Here is a 20,602-nt window from a genome sequence, read left to right as displayed (position 1 = left end):
GAACTGATAAAAACTTGTGGAACTGAAGAATCACCAAGGCCACTCGAAGAGCCCTTGGTTTCCCCACGACATGTTGGGGACATATTGATCATGTTGCAGGTCAAACCCACTGCCACACACGCCAAGATGGGAAAAGCATTTCTTCCCTGCTTATAAAATACTCTCTGGTGTGGACTTTGTAAGTGTTCTTCCTTCTGTCCAAAATGCTGCTCCCTAGCCCTGGAGCCTGATAAAGTCCTACTTATCTGTGATGACCCAGTAATAATGAAACCTTCTCAAAGAAATTCTTCCCCAACTCCCCCAGGCAGTTTCATATCTTCAGACACTTAAGAGCTTTCATGGCAATGTGTACTGATTCTACTACTACTACTAATCCACTTATGTTGGCAACATTCATTAAATTAGGTGATGGGGATGAAGGAGGTCACTTATGATGAGCACTGACGGATGCATGGAATTGTTGAAACCCTATATTGTACACCTGAAACTAATATAACACTGCATGTTAGCTATACTGGAATTAAAAAATAAAAACAATAAATTCTCTCAACTAAAGGGCGGGAGAGCCATTTGTTATATTAGGAAAGAATAGTTCGTTGGGCTGGCCTCCAAAGCTTCACCTCAGACCACCTGTCATGGTTGGACACATGAAGCGTCCTGGCTTTTAGTCTGGGCAGGATAGGGGCGACATTCCAGTACCAGGATGAGGAAGCCAGGGATGACCAGACGGGGGGAAATTGGCTTCTGGCCCAAGAGAAGCTTCAAAGGCAAGCTGTGAGGTGGGGGGCAGAATAGAGAGAAAGAGGGCTCATCTGCTATGAGAGCAACAAGGAGACGCTGAAGCCGGGGTGCCCAGAACAAGGAAGCAGTGAGGAGGTGCCTAACTCCAGGAGACCCGGAAGCCAGAATAACCTCCTGCGGCGACTTCTCTGTACCAATTTTTGAAATGAAATAGGCAGGTAGCACTCTGCCACCCAAGGCCGTCTCCCAGTCTCCCGTAAGGTCGACTCACATCTTTCGTGCGTTTGTCTTAAAGGGGCAGCTTTCAGACTGACAAGCTACTTTCCTCCCACTCGGGAATGGACGTGGAAGTACCTAGCCACCCGAGAAGTAGTCACTTACTTCTTCCTTTTCACATGTTTAGCTGAAAAAACACATTTTATTATTTCCCTAAGCCACCGTGGGGCTTTCCAGGTAAAAGAACGCAGATTAGCAATGTTCTCCGAAAACCCATAAGGCATTTTATTTACAGCTCTTTAAAGGAGATATCCTTTACAGAAATCAATCTTCACCACAATGGCCGCTTAGTCTGTAAGACAGTAAATCATTTCGTTGTTGGATCAAAACCACCCCCCTGCATCTCACGCACGAGTCTTGCTAAGCACAACTGCTGGGATACGCAGCCTGCTGGCTCCAGTTCCTAATATGAACCACCCTCCCGACTATTTGTGGAAGCCACAAACTTGTTTCTCATCACTGGCACTAAGAATTGCTAACAGTCGTCTCAAATTTTGGGGTGTTTTTTTGGCCAAACGCTTCAGACAGTAAGCTTTAAAATATCTCTGAAATTTCAAGCACATGCTCAGAGGAACCTGCTCCAAAGGGCAGAAGGCTGCGTGGGTTTGGAGGTCTGGATGGCAGGGTTGGCTGGGCCTGTGGCTCACGTGCCAGGTAGGAAGGCGGTCAGCGGTCCGCACTAAGGGACTCGAACCATCGTGTTCCAGATGGGACAACAGAAACTTATTCATGTATTTGAATGTATTTTACAGTTACTGCTTCTACCAAACAGGACTCCCTGCAGTTTATGTTTCCTGGAATCCCGGTCCATGGCATTCCAGCCCCAGGTATCAGAACCATGTTCTCAGGGCATGACTTAGGGGGATAGATGTTCTCAATCTTTCACCCCTTTCCCCATTCACCAGACGGTGCAGCACTGTGCTCAAGTGGGTGGAGTACTCTTTTCCCACCCACTCCAATTTGGGCTTGACCATGTGATTCAATTTGGCCAATGCAATGTTCAGTAGACAGGATAACCATGCTGTTTCCAGGTCTAAGAAGGTTCACATGTTTGCACTTTTCCTCTTGTGCTCCTGTCACTGCTGTGAAGCTGCTGCCCCCAAATGAGACACGTGGAGCCAACCTGAACTCCACCCAAAGCCTGGAGCTAAATTCCACAGCCCACAGTCTGAGGCAGCATCCCTGAAGCTCATCACGAGGAACACAAATGCCGTGGTAAGCCAGTGACTCTTGGGGCTGCCTGTTACGTGGCACCATTGCAGCAAAAGTTGACTATGACATTGTCTAACATCCTTTTTTTTTTTTGAATTTACCATTTTAACCATTTTTTAAAATGTTTATTTACTTATTTTGAGAGCAAGATAGAGAATGCAAGTGGGGGAAGGGCAGAGAGAAAGGGAGAGAGAATCCTAAGCAGGCTCTGGGCTGTCAGCACAGGGCCTGATGTGGGGCTAGATACCATGAACCCTGAGATTATGACCTCAGCCAAGATCAAGAGTCAGACACTTAACCAACTGAGCCACCTGGGAGCCCCCAAGTGATTTTTTTTCTAAATTTTTTATTCTTTAACGCCTAGAATCGTTAATGAAGTACTAGGTCTTAAAATGCAGGTACAATAGGGGCACCTGGGTGGCTCAGCCAGGCATCCAGCTTCGGCTCAGGTCATGATCTCACAGCTTGTGGGTTCAAGCCCCATATCGGGCGTTGTGCTGATAGCCCAGAGCCTGGAGCCTGCTTTGGATTCTGTGTCTCTCTCTCTCTCTCTGTCCCTCCCCTGCTCTCACTCTGTCACTGTGTCTCTCAAAAATAAATAAACATTAAAAAAAATTTTTTTTTAATGCAGGTACAATAAAGGCCAATTTACCTGGCTGCCATTATAAGGAATGTGGGTAATTCAGAGAGCATACTGTGGATCTTTAAGTAAAATGTTGAAGAAACTGTTGATACTTGAGATTTAAGTTTCATACATTAAAAAAAATTTTTTTTAATGTTTATTTTTGAGAGAGAGAGACAGAGTGCTTGCGTGGGGGGGGGGGGGGGGGGGGGGGGGAGGAAGGGAGGGAGGGTGCAGAGAGACAGAGGGAGAAAACAGGCTCCAGGCTCTAAGCTGCCAGCACAGAGCCCAATGCTGGCTGGAACTCACAAACTGTGAAATCATGACCTGAGGCAAAGTCAGATGCTTAACCGACTGAGCCACCCAGGCACCCTAGGTTTGATATGTTATTATGCAAACAGAGACCTGCTTCAGTTAAAATACTTCATCAGCCTAAGCTCCTGTACTGATTCCCCACAACTCTCTGCCTAAAATACAATGAACACATGAAATTTCTAGAAATCTTTTAAAAATATTCCCTGAACTTTTTGCTAATTAGAAAATTCTTCTCTTTCTCATTCCCCTGCCCAGACTTTATTTTGGACGTACACATTTTATCCAGTATTGTAATGCCATTCTTTATGCAAAATCAAATTCTGCACTTCTTATATTTAGGAGGAAAAGTCCACTTTTGAAGGCACCATTGCTCTTACAGGAAGAACGGCTTTTCAGCAGTAAACACTTTGTCTTCCGTTGGCCCCCCTCAATCTTGCCCCTGACAGTAGATGTTTCCCACCCTCTCTCCTGGAGCTAACCAGAGACAACAGCCTCTCCCGAGAACAAAGCCACCTGCCCTTTGTCCCAGCCCTCCTTTTCCTTTGTAATTTACAGCCTAGATCTACCCACAGTGGAGTTTAGTTATTTAAAACCATTTGTCCAATCTGAATAAGATGCATGCTTCCTTTTAAAGGGAAAAAAATAGGTTCCCCATATTGACAAATTATTTTCATTAAAATTTTTGTCATATTCTCCCTTCAGTATAAATAAAACTGGATCTAAACTCAAGGCTTACGATTCTTATATGATAAAATGAAGTTTACAAATTAAATAGCTTCCTCCCCTGTCCCACTCAAATTAACAATTTTACAGATGACAGATGATGTTTAGTTGAAAGACGTCCCACACTCACAAAAAGGTTATGGCAATGACCGAGCCAATGTAAGCTCTTTTGAGTAAGATGTGTTTATACCACTATTCCCTATAAAGATTCAATTCTCTCCTCACTGCTTTCAAAAAAATTTTTTTGAGCATCCACTTTATGCCAAGACACCATCAGGGTATTTGGGAGACATCCATGAGCAGAACAGACGAAGACCTCTTTCCTCATGGAGCTCCCCCTTCCAGTGGGAGAAGACAGGCCACAAACAGCAAATGTGAGCATCAGAACAGCGCTACGTAGAACAACAGTGCTATGGCCAGAGCAGGTTAAGGGGCTGGGGGCCTGGGGGCGCATGAGCAGAAGGTGACGGAAGGCCTCAGTGAGAAGCTTTAGGTCGAGAAATTCCTTTGTTATAAAATAATTTTCCAAGTGGGTAAAATCATTCTTCTCATGCAGACATAAAAATGAAGGATTTTATTTTACTCACTGACCAACTAGGAGGGAAGTAGGCAGACCTTATAACAAGTTAAAAAATACCTGAATAAGAGAAGCATTTATAGATTAGAAATATTGAAATGAATGCACAAATGGGGCAAAACCGAGGGTGGGAGAGAAGTCCACGGAACACTGCAGGACAGAACAGGATTTGCATGTCTCTAGACAATCACTACTTTGCTGTCACTTATCTATAATTAACAAAGTTGTCAAACAGCTTCCCTAAAATCAGAATCACATCGCCCAGAGGGGTTTTCTCCTGAATTCTAGACAATGCAGTTTTTCACCAAAGCACAAGTATTCCCTACAAATTGCAGCAGGTGAGGGAGTGAGCCACTTTGTCTATTTAGAAGTCTACACGGTGGGTCAGAGCAGGTTCGAAAGCCAGCCTCCCTGGGTTCCAATTCAAGTACTGGTCCTGTCTGGCTGTGGGACTTTGGGTAAGTTGCTTAGCGTTTCTGTGCCTCATTATCCTCATAAGTAAACTGGGGATGATGGCAGTACTGGGCTGCTCGAAGGATTGCTTGAATTACTAACTAGGCACTTGAACTATACCTGCTACATAGTGTTACTCAAATGTTCACTATTATTTTTCAAGCAACAAGGAAACCTCTTCATCGAGCATGCTGCTTTCACCTGGCACGAAGGCATCACTTAGATACTGTATCAGCTTGGTTGTTTGTTCATTAGGCAAGGACCCCAATACAGTCACTGGAATCCAGGGAGGATCTTCAGCTATTCAGTGACTGCTGTTTATAAAGTGACTCAAAACATGCTTATATTTTTTTAGACTACCATCAAAAAGGAAAGGACAATTTTTTTTTTTTTTTAATTCTGAGAAAACTCAGATCCCTGGGCACATATTTGCAGACTCCAGCTTAAGAACCACTGGTTCAAAATGCTTAGCCTGGGGCCTCCAAGCTGCTGTGAGCCCCTGGGTGCCCACACCTCCCTTAGGGCTAGTTTTGCTCCATCTCTCTTGTGCTCCTGGAGGGTATGGGGCAGGGAGTCACATAGATGAAAGCTGTTTGGTCAGGAAAAGAGAAGTGCTCTAAAGTGACAACCGAAAGGACATCTGTGACGACATGTTTATGACCACTGGTGATGGAGCCCACACAGGTACGTTCCCCGTGGCCGGTCAGGGCAACAGATGCGGAATGCAGAGGGGTGCGGCTCGCCACACCATTAGACAGTAAAGGGCTTGTCTACTGGCACAGACTGGGAGAGAAACCGAGGCAGACTGTTACCTTCCACCCCCAGTCTGTGTCTCCAACTCTGTTATTTTTAAAGAATGCAAATACTACCCTTGATTCAGTCTTTAATCTGGATGGAGCCGCACAGAGAAGGATCCTATAGACTGAACGCAGCGATCACTCTCATTATCCCTGGTGCCCTCCTCTGCCCGCTTGAGAGCCCCCAGGCCACGTGTCACTATCACACCTGCAGCATCTCAATGTCTCTCCCTCAAGTCAAGGGCACTAGCCACCAATCCCACCCCAGCACACTAACTCCAGGCACACTTCCTCTGGCTCCTGGGGGTCTAATGAATGCCCTGCACAAAGAAGTGGAAGCTGCTCCCTCCACAGGACCAGGAAAGACCAACACTCATGAAACAGGGGGAGAGCACTTTCCTGTATTATCTCAATTTGTGTTACACCCCTATGGGTCAAAAATATTTATCATTCCCACTTTGTAGATGAGAAAATTGAGGACCAATTGTGGAAGAGCAGGTGCCCCCTAGAACCGTCCATGCAGTATGTGTTCAACACACCAGTGCTAACTGTTGGTCACCAGTCCAAAATAAGAGGAGGATAAAAACCCAGAATAAGTATATAGAGATTTCTACTGCAATTTGTCATTATCACTACATCCGAGTGTGTGTCAGTGTAGGCTCATCTTACTGCCACAAGCTATGCACAAGTCAGAATCACGAAGTAGGACCATGCTAAAATGTGTGATATTCAAGGTTTTTCAACTGTAACCCAAGAGTATACAAAAAAATCTAGAATTCATTGATTAAAAGATTTAAATATAATTATAACTTTATAGGGAAAGTTGTGGGAACTGGCAACCAATGGATGGAAGATGGAATTTTAAAATGCAGCCATACTTGCTTTGTTTTAGGTTATTAATACTTGCTTAATTTTAGGGGCGCCTGGGTGGCTCAGTCGGTTGAGCGTCCGACTTCGGCTCAGGTCATGATTTCGCGGTCCGTGAGTTCGAGCCCCGTATTGGGCTCTGTGCTGACAGCTCGGAGCCTGGAGTCTGCCTTGGATTCAGTGTCTCCCTCTCTCTCTGCCCCTCCACCCCTCTCCTCTCAAAAATAAACATTAAAATTTTTTTAAATACTTGATTTTAGATGGAAGTTAAAAAAATTAATATGCCAAGTTTGTGGAAATGGGTTTCAAAATCTCCTTTCTAGTGCTGTCAACATACCTCTGTCAGACTGGCTTCTCTTCAGTGTAATTGAAACAAAACACAGAAATAGTTTACATACATCATCTCCTGCAAGTAGCAGTGTGGTATCCAACCTAGATTAAATTCATTAGTTAGCAAGAAGCAAACTCTACACTAAACGTGAAGTATTGATGAATGTGGTGTTTGTTTAAAGTGTACTTACAGGCATTTAATACAGGGAATCACCAGTTCACTTAGAACCTTTTTTGTTTGGTTAAAATTACTGGATGGCAAAAAGTTACCAGTATTAATAATGAACTTCTATATTATTTGCCTTTGTATGCACTTTCAATGAATATTTAGTTTTTGCAATTCTTTTTCTTATTACATTTATTCCAATTGTATATGTTGAAATGTCATTTCATGCCCATAAAATCGCTAATTAAAAATCGGGCTTATGTTTTGGTATCTTTGGTCATTATTTTCCTAGTAACCTAATTTTTCTTGCATTTCACAAAATTATCAGTCCACCATATGTTGGAAATTCTAAAAACTGGTCCTTTTCCCCTGCTGGCTTGAGAAGCACTGTTCCCGGATGCCGATGTGGTGAGTACCAACCTTTGTTTTGCTTGTCGATGTGTCTCCAGCTTAGATCAGTGACAGGTCACACTACACACCCAAGAGACATTTGTCACATGAATGGATGAATAAATAAAACTGAGGTTAGCACACACCACAACGTGTACTCTTACCTGCTCTGTAATACCGCAAAGGAACATGCATGAGAATTTGGAGTAGGCTCCTTTGGAGAAGGCCTTCCAGAGGAGCGAGCGTGAGCACTCATCCTTTAAACTAAAGGGTGTGTACAATTTTAAAGGGGTGACTGGAGAGAGGCAGATGTCTTCCACAGGAAGAGGAACAAGAGCAAAGGCCAAAGCAAGAATTGGGATGGGGGTCTGGAACAAAATGCACCTGCAATTTACCCAGAGGCAACCTCCCCCACTTGAGCCTGAAGAAGTCACCAAGTAGCAGGCGTGATGTGCTCCCTCCAATTCCACCAAACCTCCAGCAGCTGCTGGGCTGATGGGAGAGTCAGTTCCCCCACGACTGCCAGCCCTGCTTTCGCACCTGGAACCTGAGCTCCGGGACTAACTCACAGTGACATTAATAGTGTAAGTTAACGCTTCAGGAACCACCTCATTGCTAGGGGTCCTAGTAATTCTTCATTTCTAATTTGGAGGGAGTGGTACAAAGAGGTACCAAGAGGGTCTCTCCAAACTGCTTAAGCTTCAAGCCCCACAAAACGTGGGCCTGCCCCTGTAGAGCCTCTTCAAGCTACCTCTTTACTCAAAGAAGCTGCTTTTCCTCTTCTGGGAAGTGGGCATTCTCTCTGTCGGCCACAAGGTGGCGCCAGACATCTTAATGGGAGATGGGGCTGCGCAGAACCGCTTTATGCAAAGCATGAGGTTTTTGCTTCCATTCTTAGAAGTTGAAATACCAACGTATTTGTTCTTCTTTCTATTGATGGCAACCTATCACTTCTCTTTGCATGTTCCTGGTTTCATTTTTAAAGTTACACTAAGGTGGGAGTTGAGGGGACAGTACTATTTGATTTTCTAAAGCTTACATATTGTGCCAACTAAAGCAATTAGCCAACTTAAAAAAAATTTTTTTTCAGTCAGAAATTAGAGAGCTCAAGGAAAGAAGAAAAGTGCCTATGTAAGACCCAAACAGAGCAGGCAGATGCTCAATAAGTACATGTCTTCCTGCCTGCTAAAACCTGAATGGTTAGAGAAAGGAGGTTGAATGTTAACACTTTGTACTGAAAATTCTCTTACCTTCCACTCCTCTGTCCAGAGTAGCATCTAGTAAGCATTTGTATACCATTAAATCATCAAGGTCCAAGAGGAAGGGCAGAAACCATTTCATTATATGAAACAAACCCTATACTTATCAAGAATCGGAAAACAACACTTTGTATTATTTGAGATGGCCGTAACAGTACAGAACACCTTTAAGGCATTAAGTAAATGAGGATAACATTTGGTAACTATGCCCAGACGTGAAGTCTTTTTCATTATTTTTATAAGGTGGGACAAGGATTATTTAAATTTATTTTCAAACGGCATTTTAATTATCGTTAACCCCTGCATTAAAAAAAAAATGCCATCTGTGAGGCCAAGTTCAAGTCCCTCAAAGCTCTTTTTTACTTATTAGCAAATGTTTGTATTCTCATTCATTCTGGGGACGTATACACAGTGTGCATTTTTTAAAGAGCAAGGTGAACAGGAGGGAGAGGAGCCATTGCTCAGTCTACTTATTCACACTTTATAATAAGTTCGCAATGTTTTCGCAAATACAATTTTTCAAATAACTCTTCCATCTGAGGAAAGAGAGGAGGAAGGCACTGTACTAGGAACTTTGGAAACTGTATTGTCTCTGGGTAAATTAGAAGCAACTTGATTGGTTCACTGGATGACTTTTTATAAGTGAATTTCCTTTGGACAAGTAAATGGATGACTACGTTAACTTGAGCTGGGAAATCACGTTTGAGCCATTCTACTTCCTCCTTCATCTGTATATGCATGCCATTTCCCATCCCACCCCACTATTGCACAACCCTGCCCATCTCATCCCGTATTTTCAGACAGACCTGCACTGAGATGGAAAATGGCCTATTTTCCCACTATGCTGCCTCACATGGGCACTTCTATGATCCTTAATTTGGCAACATCCCCAAATTTCCTAATGTTTCTGGTACAGAGTTTGTTCTTTTCTGTGCTTGAAGAAGCAGCAGGGAGCAATCAAGCCAGAGGATTAATAAATAATTGGCTGCCCCAGAAGCACACACCTATTTCTCTGTACCTCAAACAGGCAAGTCCATTTGAGGGAGACGGTGATGGGGAAAGCTCAGCACACTGCCCTATCCATTACGAGCCTTCCACAAGGCTTACTGTTGCCTCCACATATGCCTTCTATGGAGCCTTCAACAAGGCTTCCACAGGGGGAGCTACTCGATGTTGGCCATCATTTCATTAGTGTCATCAGCAATTCCAACATGGCACCTGGCGAGCAGGTATTTTCTAAACAGGTGTGTAGGGAATCTAAATTTCTTTGGGTCTCAATTTCTTTTTAAATGTTTATTTATTTTTGAGAAAGAGAGCACAAGCAGGGGAAGGGCAGAGACAGAGAGGGAGACACAGCATCTGAAGCAGGCTCCAGGCTCTGAGCTGTCAGAGCCCGACGTGGGGCTCAAATCCACAAACCGTGAGATCATGACCTGAGCTGAAGTCGGACGCTTAACTGAGCCACCTAGGCACCCTTCGATCTCAATTTCTTTACCCCTAAGGAGGGGATTGTAATATCTGACTTCGGAGGCTCTTCTTTAATGTGCTAATGAGTCCAAACAGAGAATAATTTTATTCATCTCTTTTTTATCTCAGGAGAAAGATGGACTTACTCACTTCTCCAGTATCTTCTGACTGCATGAGCCCTGCATGCCCTGCATCTCCCCACTTGGCTCGTCAGGTAGCCACACAAACAGAGTGTGCGTTCTGCAGCCTTAAACACACACATCTCCATTTAATCTCTTCTTTGAAAACATCACACAAAATTTTATTGGGCAGTTAAAGGAACACAAGCCTGCTAGATCAAAGCAGCCAACTGGTCACCCAGCCTTCCCAAAGTGAGGCTATAGTTCATTATAGCCACTCGGTTAACCACATCCACCTCCCTCATATATCAACATGCCCAGGAAACAGATTTAGAAATCCTGGGCACTGCAGGGGAAATGTTTTCAGGTAACCAACTGTATTTAAAAAGCAGACCACATCTTGACAGATGAGTAGGACTGCAAAAAGAGGTACCTACAACCAGGGACAGTCCCCAGGTCTCTCTCCCCCCACCCCCACCCCCCCATAGAATCTCACAGAGAAGCACAGGCTCTACTGACAAACGTCTTTTCTTTAAACAGACGGGTTGTTTCTTCCCAGACAGTTTTGGACTAAAACCCAAACGTTCACTTTCTTTGCAATTGTTTTTGTTGCCCGTGTGTTTTGAGCACATCTTAATTCTGGCCTGAAGCACGTCGTCCCCCTTTAGTTCTCATACTCGGTAACACTCAGCTTCCTCTTCTGCAGGTTGCAGGCAGGAAACTGGAAAATGGGCCACAGGAAACCTGGCCTCCTACATCTGTCCCACTTTGTAATTGCAGCTCTGGTTTCATTTTGCTTTGTGTGTCAGCTCTGTTTTAACCCTCAATACGACGGCCAAACTCTGCTTTCTGGAAGAACACAGCTATTCTCGTTGCCCAAGAAAACTCACTGAGACTGTTTTTCCCTCCTCAGAGTAATTAGCCCTATGAATTCAATAGGGAATAAATACTAAGCAAATTCTTCTTCAACAGTAGCCATTTGGATCAAAAGTGCATGGAACTAGAAAAATGATTCATTAGATGTCGTAAAGCTACCAATAAACCCCTGGGGAAAATCAAGTCTATTTTAGAGTACTGTACACAGAAGTTATTGTAGAGAAATAGGATTACCAGTGGTCCAAGGCTCCCTGACAAAGTTTGACTTGTGAGGCTCTGGTAAATAACGTATGAAAATAAGCTATACTCATACCTCATTATAGTCTCTTTCATTATGACACTGTCTCAAATTACATTACTTAACAATTACCACCATTAGGTTGAACTAAATGAAATTGTTGTTTTTATGGCTCAAAAACCAGTCAAATATCCACAATCTCATATAGGCAACTTAAAGCATATAATCATATACATAGAACACACACACACACACACACACACACACACACACACACACACACACACAGAGTCACATCTCCAGAACAGTATCTTCTTCCTGTGTTTGGGTCCATGGATCCCTTTGAGAATCTAAAAGTCTCTGGGGTGGGGGTGGGGGGAGGTAAACTCCTACAAAATACACATAATGTCAACGTGATTCATAAAACACTAAAGATAATTTATAAAGTTCCAAGAGCCCCATTCTAAAGGAAAGGTTAGGTATATCCTCCCTGACCAGCAATACTGAGAGTCCATGGAATAATCAAGAAAAGGGCTCGTACCAAAATAAAAATCTGTTCCTTCTCTAAATAGGAGCTTTTCTTTTTTAACACTTAACATTTTGATGAGCATTTATCATGTACCAGGCATTGTGCTCAGCACTTCATACACATCTCAATTTAATCCTCCACAAGGAAGTCATGACTTTAAAAGGTGAAATAAGATGCTCACGGCCACAGGATTGACATGGACAGAGACTCCTACCCAGAGGGATCTGGCTCCAATGTCCAGCTTCTCACCATTGTTCCTCCAGCAGGGGCTTCATTTCTTGCATGCACATCTCACTGCTGCTAAGCAAGAAGTCTCATTTTAACTCAGTGGGACATGTAACATTCCCATTGTGAATCAAATCAGGAAATTTCCTTGTTCATTTCTGGCTTTGCCTCCTCTGTGACTCCAGTTATTCTGATTGGTTCTGTTTTAAGAAAGAGACTTTGAACCCATGCTACCATCGTTTTTTAAACTCATTTCCCTTTTAAAAAGATCTGCATGTTGGGATGCCTGGGTGGCTCAGACCATCAAGCATCTGGCTCAGGCCATGATCTTGCAGCTCGTGAGTTTGAGCCCCGCATCAGGCTCTCTGCGGTCCTCGCGGAGCCCACTTTGGATCCTCTGTCTCCCTCTCTTTCTGCCCCCCTCCCACTAGCGCTCTCTCCCCCCAAAAAATTAACTTTTTTTTTCTTAACAAAAGACATGTATGTTGGTTTAGACCCACTCCAGGTTCATTCAACACTAAATAATCAAGGTTGGCTCTTGATAATAAAGACAAGATGTGGGAAGCTGCACCTTCTGTAACTCAGCTCCTCCTCAGCAGGAGAAGTCTTCCTCTCGCTTGGGGTGGATACACAAGCCAGTGGAACAAGAGGATGCGAGTCAAGAATAGAAATTCTATGGACCGAGCCTGGCTCCAGAGATGGGGTCTAAAACCTGCCCGCATTCCTCCAGACAATAAAAGGAATCGTGGGTGTCACTTCACCTGAGAATAGGGACAGACTGGGAGCCCCTCTGAAACCACATGATAGGACCTAGAGTGGCACCCAGCAGAAGCTCACATTTGTTCCTTTAAAAACAAACACCTCTGGGGAAGCCCTGTTTCAAGTTCTAAGAGAGCAATATTTGGGATTTCGTGGAGGATCATAACAAGGACATGAAAACAAAATGCTGCCTTGGGTTCAGTACAACTTACTTAAAATCTTGCCAACCATCCTTAAATGTGAGCTTCCATTGAGTGGAGCTTCCTAATTTCCAGTGGGCATTTTCTCTCCCATACTACCCTTGATTCTTACATTTCATAGGCCTTTGAAAGGAAAATCTTTTACCTAAACTTTGTCCTATTCCTATATTTGAAACTTGATCCTGTGTGTAAGGGGAAAAGTTGGAAATCAGAACATAAATTCTCATGACAGCCTCGGCCTTAAAGAGTTGCATGATCTCCGGCAGGGACGTCAACTTCTCTGTGTTTCAACTTTTTTTTTATCTGTAAAACAAGGATAAGGCCAGCCCTATCCCCTTCCATACATGAGTGCTATCAAATTGAAAGACTTTATATGTTTATTTTGAAAATAAAAATCCAAGTTATCCTTTTGGCCAATACACTGTACAAATTATCTTTAAAATAGGAATGGAACAATGCCTTCAGCTTCAAATAAAACCTTAACAGAGATATTTTTTAAATCTGTGGTTGTCTTAACATCAGGAAATGTTTGTTTGCTTACTTTTTGTTATGATAGTTTTACAAAAGTCAAAAATAAAGGAAATCTTACATACTGCTTTCACTAGGATGAAACCGTAATCTCTCAGATAAACTTGAAAGCTTTTCTGTGCTAAATAATAAGTTGGTAACCGCCAAAAGAATATATACCCAGCATAGTAAGAAAACTTCTGCATGATACAAAATGATGGTGAATTTTCCACATCCAGAAACTAAAACATTTCCTGCCAGAGCATCCTCCAAACCCTTCTATTGTGTTGAAACTGTAAAATCTTTCTAAATCAGGACTTCCTCCTATTATGCTTTAGAGGCGTCTTTCTGGGAAGGGTAGATCCAAGGCAAAAGGTAGGAACTCCCGCAGCACCACCCAGTGGAAACGTTAGAAAAAAAATACACACACACACACACACACACACACACACACACAAGATAAAATACATTTAGTCAAAGAAAATGCAAGCCTTAGCTCTTCTAACTAAAAATCTGGACACCGCTTCTTTTTCCAACAATGGCAAGCAGCGATATGTTTTGCCTAATAACAGTGCTCTTCTTCCTGGAACTGTTCCTCCAATGCCACCCAGCCAAAGGATCACCAACATCATCTTCCCCGTCTCTCTCACACGTGTCCACACACACTGAGCGGACACCGGGGTGGGGGAGGAAGGAGGCCCCGGTGGGGTCAGGTGTGGGCTGCGACACCATCTCTTCCTCTCTGGAGGAGTCCCAAGGGACCCTGGGGACGGGGAAATGTGCACAGCTGTGCTCAGCATCCCAGACCTGCTGCAGCTCTGGACATTTCCTGACAGAAAGGTAACCCTGTGTGCGCCTTCCTCTTCCCCTGGCCGGGCTGCACCCGGTCTGGGCCACCTCCAACATCTGCATGGCAATTCTCCCTCCCTAGCTCCACCCAGGGAAAGGTACAGAGCCTTTCCTCTTGGCCCATCTCTCCCGTGCCTCCAAATCTCTCCCCAGTATGACCACTGTTTCTGCTCCCTGTGCTGCCAAAGCCGCCATGGGTCCCACACCCTCTCCAGGAGTGGTTCAGTCTCTGCTTCATTTACTAGCATTAGAACACGTCTCTCTTCACCAGTGGCTGCTTCTCACGCATGCATGACACATCAGGCTACTAATCTTAGGAACCCTTGACCTTCTCCTTCCAGCTTTCCTTCACGGCCCTAGTAGCAGCCTGGAGAGGGAGAGAAGCCGTGGTCTTCCCAGAGCAACTTTTCTGGTCTTTTCTATAGAACTTAAAGTAATAAAGTATCATTTCTTCTATCATTTCTGGATAGCTAAGTCACTGGGTGGCTCAGTCAGTTAATCAGCGGACTTTGCCTCAGGTCATGATCTCACAGTTAGTGGGTTCAGCCCCATGTCAGCAGAGCCTGGAACCTGCTTCGGATTCTGTATCTCCTTCTCTCTCTGTTCCTCCTTCTCTCTGTCTCTCTCTCTATCTCTTTCTCTCTCTGGGTTCGAGCCCCATGTCAGCAGAGCCTGGAACCTGCTTCGGATTCTGTATCTCCTTCTCTCTCTGTTCCTCCTTCTCTCTTTCTCTCCCCCCAAAATAAACATTAAAAACAAACAAAAAAAAAAGACAACTGTCCCCAACATCTGCACTCCTGGCAAAGTTATCTTTCCCTCTTCCTGGAGTAAATCTACAGAAACCATTTTATAGGTCTTTTTTTTTAAACAGTATATCTAGAAAATGATACTAGTTAATGGATCTTGATATTCTTCAGAAGTATATGATCAGTGTTAAAACTTTATAATCTAGCATACTTGCACTGATAATTTACAAATGGCTAATATTATAAACATTCTTCCTTTCTGTTTCTGAAATTTAACATAGGCCAAAATGTGATGGCTCCTGGAAATGCCGCGATTTAGCTGGATAATACGGGCATCAGCTTGTGTCTGGGTCCTGCTGTTTACAGTACTGGTGCAAATATAGTTACGAGTTACCGGTATTTGTGACATCTTTAGAGACTGCTGAGAAGCACAAGGCGCTGCCTTACACGGATGGTTAGCTAAGCAAGGAAATGGCCCCTCCGGCTTCTAGATTCTGTGGTCACTTCAGCTGCTCAGCTCTCATTGGGTGCTCTTCTCAGCAAAACTCTTTCATGGTTTAGGAAATGCAAATTCTAGGCATCACCAGTTTTACATAATCTGTTGGGATAATATATTCACTTTGCAAGGGATCTATAAAAACCGGTGACTCTGCAGTCTTCAAAATGTCATCACCTGCTCATGTGGTGGACACCTGTGGGGGATTTTAGCTGCATCTCAAGCCGTGAAGGTAGACTATCCCTTTTATGCTTTTACGGGCTCCACATGCACGTTTCTCTCACATTTTTGTACATTTTGCTACATATGGTGATTATGGTACCAAACGCAGAGTTTCATCTAAACTTAAATAACTTCTGATCAAGTTCTTTTTAACACAAAGCAAAAATATGATGGCATTAAGATAAAGTGGCACACAAAACGCATCTCATTTTCCACTGAACGTCTATTTAAAATCGAGCCCGAATGGTCGAGAAGCTACAGTAAGTGGAGCACATTTAAAATACCTTCATGTGGAGTACAGTTATTTCTAAGAAAACTGTCGCAAAAATAGACAAAGAGTGATTTCAAAACTAATCTTTGCCCAATGCCATGTTATTTTAAACCTATTTATCAACCCCCCAAATGTACTGAATAAATGAACAAAAAAACCATTAGAACTGTCATCTAGTGAAGACCGATGATTTATTCATTTGTGTCTGGTTAATGCAGACATATTAACCTTCAAGAGCTCTGTAAAAACATCTGATGGAAGAGAATGGCTGTTGGTGGCATCAGAAACACACATCAGATACATATCCCAAAGTGTCTTGATGGCCCTTTCTTCCCATTCAGAAAGCTGCCATCCACTAACCTGGCTTGGCCCTTTCCTGGAATGTCACACACAACTTGATACTCTACTCTTCCAATAATTGTTCCACAAGAGTATACTAACTGTAAAAAATAAAATAAAATAACAGCCAGATCTTGCTGTAGATGATCTTCTCTCTCTTGCTAAAGAAAGTCACCCTTCCTACATTTTAATCAGCTGGAGCATATATGATCTCCTATGTCAAGGTCTTAAAGTTTCTACTTTTCCAAAGTCAAATTAGTAGGTCTTAATATTTAGGTTAAGAAAAAAAAAAAAAAAAGCAAAGGATGTGGCCAAGGCTGGAAGAGGATGCTGTGCTTGTGGTTCGGCTCTGATTTAAATCAGAGCAGGGCAATGCCCTTATTTAAGAGCAAACACTCTAAGCTCTGGAGAACCTCCATGTACGTGGGTCATTTGTTTGATTCAAGGCATCTTCTAACAGCCCATACCTTTGTAATGAAAGTAATTCACTTTAAGAAAATGTTATCACCACTCAAAATTGCTCAATTTATCCAAGTATCCTAAATGCCAAACTGAGAATTAGCACTAAAGCACCCAAAGAAGTGAATGAAGCGAAGTCAGGGAATGTCGAGGGCTGAGTGGTATTTTTGCCTTGACTCTCAAAGATGAATTTAGCCCTCTGCTATAGGCTCAGCATGGATGGGACAACCTAGGTCTGCTTGGGGCTTAATCAGTTCCCAACCTGCACTCAGAATGTCACCTGTAGAATTTGGAGATATTCGTTCTAAAATACTTTTAAAAAGAAAAAATGAAATAGAAGTAAAAAGTAATTCTCTACCACCCAACACCTTCTGGTCTAAGTGATCAGTATCTTGGATCAGGGCTTGGATTAGCAGAAATAACTTCCCTACTAACGCTCATGGATTCTAGATTCCAGAAGATTTAAAAATGCAAAACCTGCATCCATATATGGTGTTCCAAAGACTACTGAAGGGTTTGGTCTCTTCTTGTATGTTCTTAATGGGACCTGCTGAAATTATCAGGAATATTCACTTTCTCCTCTCCTATGCATTATATTTTTTAAAAATCCAAGTTTTCTCTGGGTTCTCACAGTGAAATAATGGTGCTTTTGGATGAGAACTTTAGCAAATGTTCCCTTATGCTCCCGTCCTCTGTACAGAATTAGGGCTCAGATCCTACAGGAGAACAGTGGCTCTGGATGTAGAAGGAGCACAAACTGAGATTATACAGTACCATGTTCTCTTAGATGCCTGCATCCCTCTTATTGCCAACATATGTGGAGGCATACCCACACAGACAGACACACACACACACACACACACTCCTGTCAATGCTTATCTTTTTCACTTTCAAGTGAACTCCAATCACCAAGGCTTATATTTTAGCCTTTAAAGGAAAAATTTCCAAACTCCAATAAGGAGATAGTGGGGAAACTATATTTCCAGTTCACTGAGTATTAACCAGAGAAGCGCTCTTCTTAACTCTAAGTGTTCAGAAACTGGATGACCGTCTACCCCTTTTCTTGCTTAATCGAGCATTCTGACCTTTCCGGGCCTTGGTATCATCTTACTGAGGATGAAGAGAACTTGCAGGTGCAGATAGTGTAGGAGAATCCTGGCAATTAATTCCTACAGAGAATTCCTGAAGTTACCCAGGAGCACATCCTGGAATAAATTCTAGGGCTTATTCTGCTGTTGTTTTGATCCTTCTCTTCTGACAGTTAACTGCAGAAAGAGAAATCTGCTTAATCATACGTTCCGGTTAATCAAGGTTTGACTATCAACAAACTGCTATTTGGCAAAACCAGCTGAAATTCACAGCAGAGCTAGCCTTCCTCCACTAAAAGCAATGTAGATATTAGTCATTCATCCCTTCAAATACACAGGCAGAGTCTTTTGTTATTTTAAAAATTAATCAGAAACATCATCCGTTAATTACAAAAAGTTACAAACAAAAGCTACACACGCGGGTTTTAGTATAAGTGAAGGACTTGGAACTGTAAATATTATAGAATTCAGCCTAAAGAACTATGAAAACTTGGTCAATTGAAGTCTTGATAAAGACTAATGATGATTGCTATACAATGATCAATTTTAACATGGAAAGAATTTTACATCAAGATCCTTCCAAGTTGTACTGACCTATGAATTAACTGTTAGCCAACCATTCCAGGAATAACACCGATATCAGCAACAGGGCTGAGGTTTGTCCTCTCAGATATTAACAAACTTGTTTTCTGTACCGTTCTTATAAGTCTGGATAAAAACTCTGGAAAATGACATATCCTCTACAGAGTTTCTTCCTGGCTGGCTTTATGATTTAACCAAGAAATATGCCTCTTATTAATCCCAAATAATTCACTGTCCGGGAGAGGGTTGGATTTATGCATAGCAATAAAGTGCTTTATCAAGTCCAGTGGCAAGTTTTTTCCCCTTCAGATTGTTTCTAATTCAATGAATGCCAGGTATTGGACAACGTGCTGGATGAATACAAGGATGAGAAAAACAGAACAGGCCCAGAAGGAGCTTCCAGACTTCACAGACGTGAAACACATCATGGCGCTTTCATGTGCGGGTACCCCTCACTCTCCGAATCTAATGGATTCAAGGGTTTGGCAGAGACTTCGGGTAACAAGGGAGGCTGTGCCATCAAATCTACTTGGCTCCTGAGTTTGGAATAATGAGTATCAACGAATAATCAGGGACACCAGACCCATCTCCAGAAATATAGATCACAAAGTGTTCACTACCTACGTTTGGATAGTAAGAATTTGGAGAGGGAGAATTCAGGTCAATGAGAAAACCTGTAAATAAAGGTGGCAGGGGTTCCAGAGGCCGGGGCTGATGACCAAATGACAGTGGGAGCTGAGCCTTGAAGGATGGCCACAAACTGGCAACACAGAGTGAGAACAATCTATGCAAGTGGGGGCAGGGAAGGGAATTCCCAGGAGAGAGAACAGCATTTGGAAAGGCCCAGTGGCCAAAGAGCTCACGACTGGTCTGAGGAATGGATGAAAAGCTAGCGTGGCTGGCCCAAATCACAGCTTACATTAAGGATTTGGGTCTTTACCCTGGCAGAAACCACTGGGAGATTTTAAGCAAAGGCATGAGGCAGTCAGACCTGTGTATAAAGGATCACTCCAGCTTGTGGGTAGACAAGGGACTAGAGAAGGCAAGAAGGAACAGGGGACCCCCTCAGACACAGCAGTGGAGGATGGACAGCATTTTCAAAGACTATAGGAAGGAAGGAGCAGGGACTAAACCTTGTGATCAAAATCCTATCTGGGCCTACTCAGCATATGACCCACACACAGTCACTGGTGTCTCCAAGAATGACCAACCGTAAGCCATTTAGATATTGTGATGCTGGTCACAAACCTTAAAAAAAGAAGGAAATGAAGCACAGCAGCTAATACCAACCTTTCCTTGAGTGTTCCTCACTCAGCAAGGGGCCAGAATGGGATTGAAGGGGAAATTTATGGGGAACCCCTTTTCCAACCACAGAATACTTCACTTAAATCGCTGTGTTATGTCTGAAAGTTGGCTGTTTGCAGAGGACAGCAAAAATTTTCACATTTTCACAACTTTTAGAAGAATTCAAGTTCCTTACTCCAAAAAAATAGTACAACACAACTTTTGGCTTGAAAGGGATTACCCCAGTCTCTCTACCTGGATCACTTCACCATCCAGCTGGAAAACTGAGTTCCAGGAAGATGGAGGGATAGTGTCTCAACCCAACTTTTTTTTTATTATTATTTTTAATGTTTATTTATTTTTGAGAGACAGAGAGAGATGGCATGAATGGGAGAGGGCAGAGAGAGAGAGAGAGAGAGAGAGACCCAGAATCTGAAGCAGGCTCCAGGCTCTGAGCTGTCAGCACAGAGCCTGACACAGGGCTCGAACTCATGAGCTGTGAGATCATGATCTGAGCTGAAGTCGGACGCTCAGCCAACTGAGCCACCCAGGCACCCCTCAACCCAACTGGTTTTAAAGGAATCTACTTTTTTCCTGCAGCACACAGATTACTTTAGG

General features: G+C 43.1%; 1 protein-coding gene across 4 annotated transcripts in view; it reads right to left on the bottom strand.

Annotated features, from left to right (window-relative positions):
* The window catches only part of ELK3 (ETS transcription factor ELK3), a 67,678-nt gene that overhangs the window by 40,939 nt on the left and 6,137 nt on the right, over positions 1-20,602 (bottom strand). The window lies entirely within an intron of this gene.

Source organism: Panthera tigris, chromosome B4 (genome assembly GCF_018350195.1).
Source record: "Panthera tigris isolate Pti1 chromosome B4, P.tigris_Pti1_mat1.1, whole genome shotgun sequence".
Lineage (NCBI taxonomy): Eukaryota > Metazoa > Chordata > Mammalia > Carnivora > Felidae > Panthera > Panthera tigris.
This window is presented reverse-complemented; position numbering and strand designations above follow the sequence as displayed.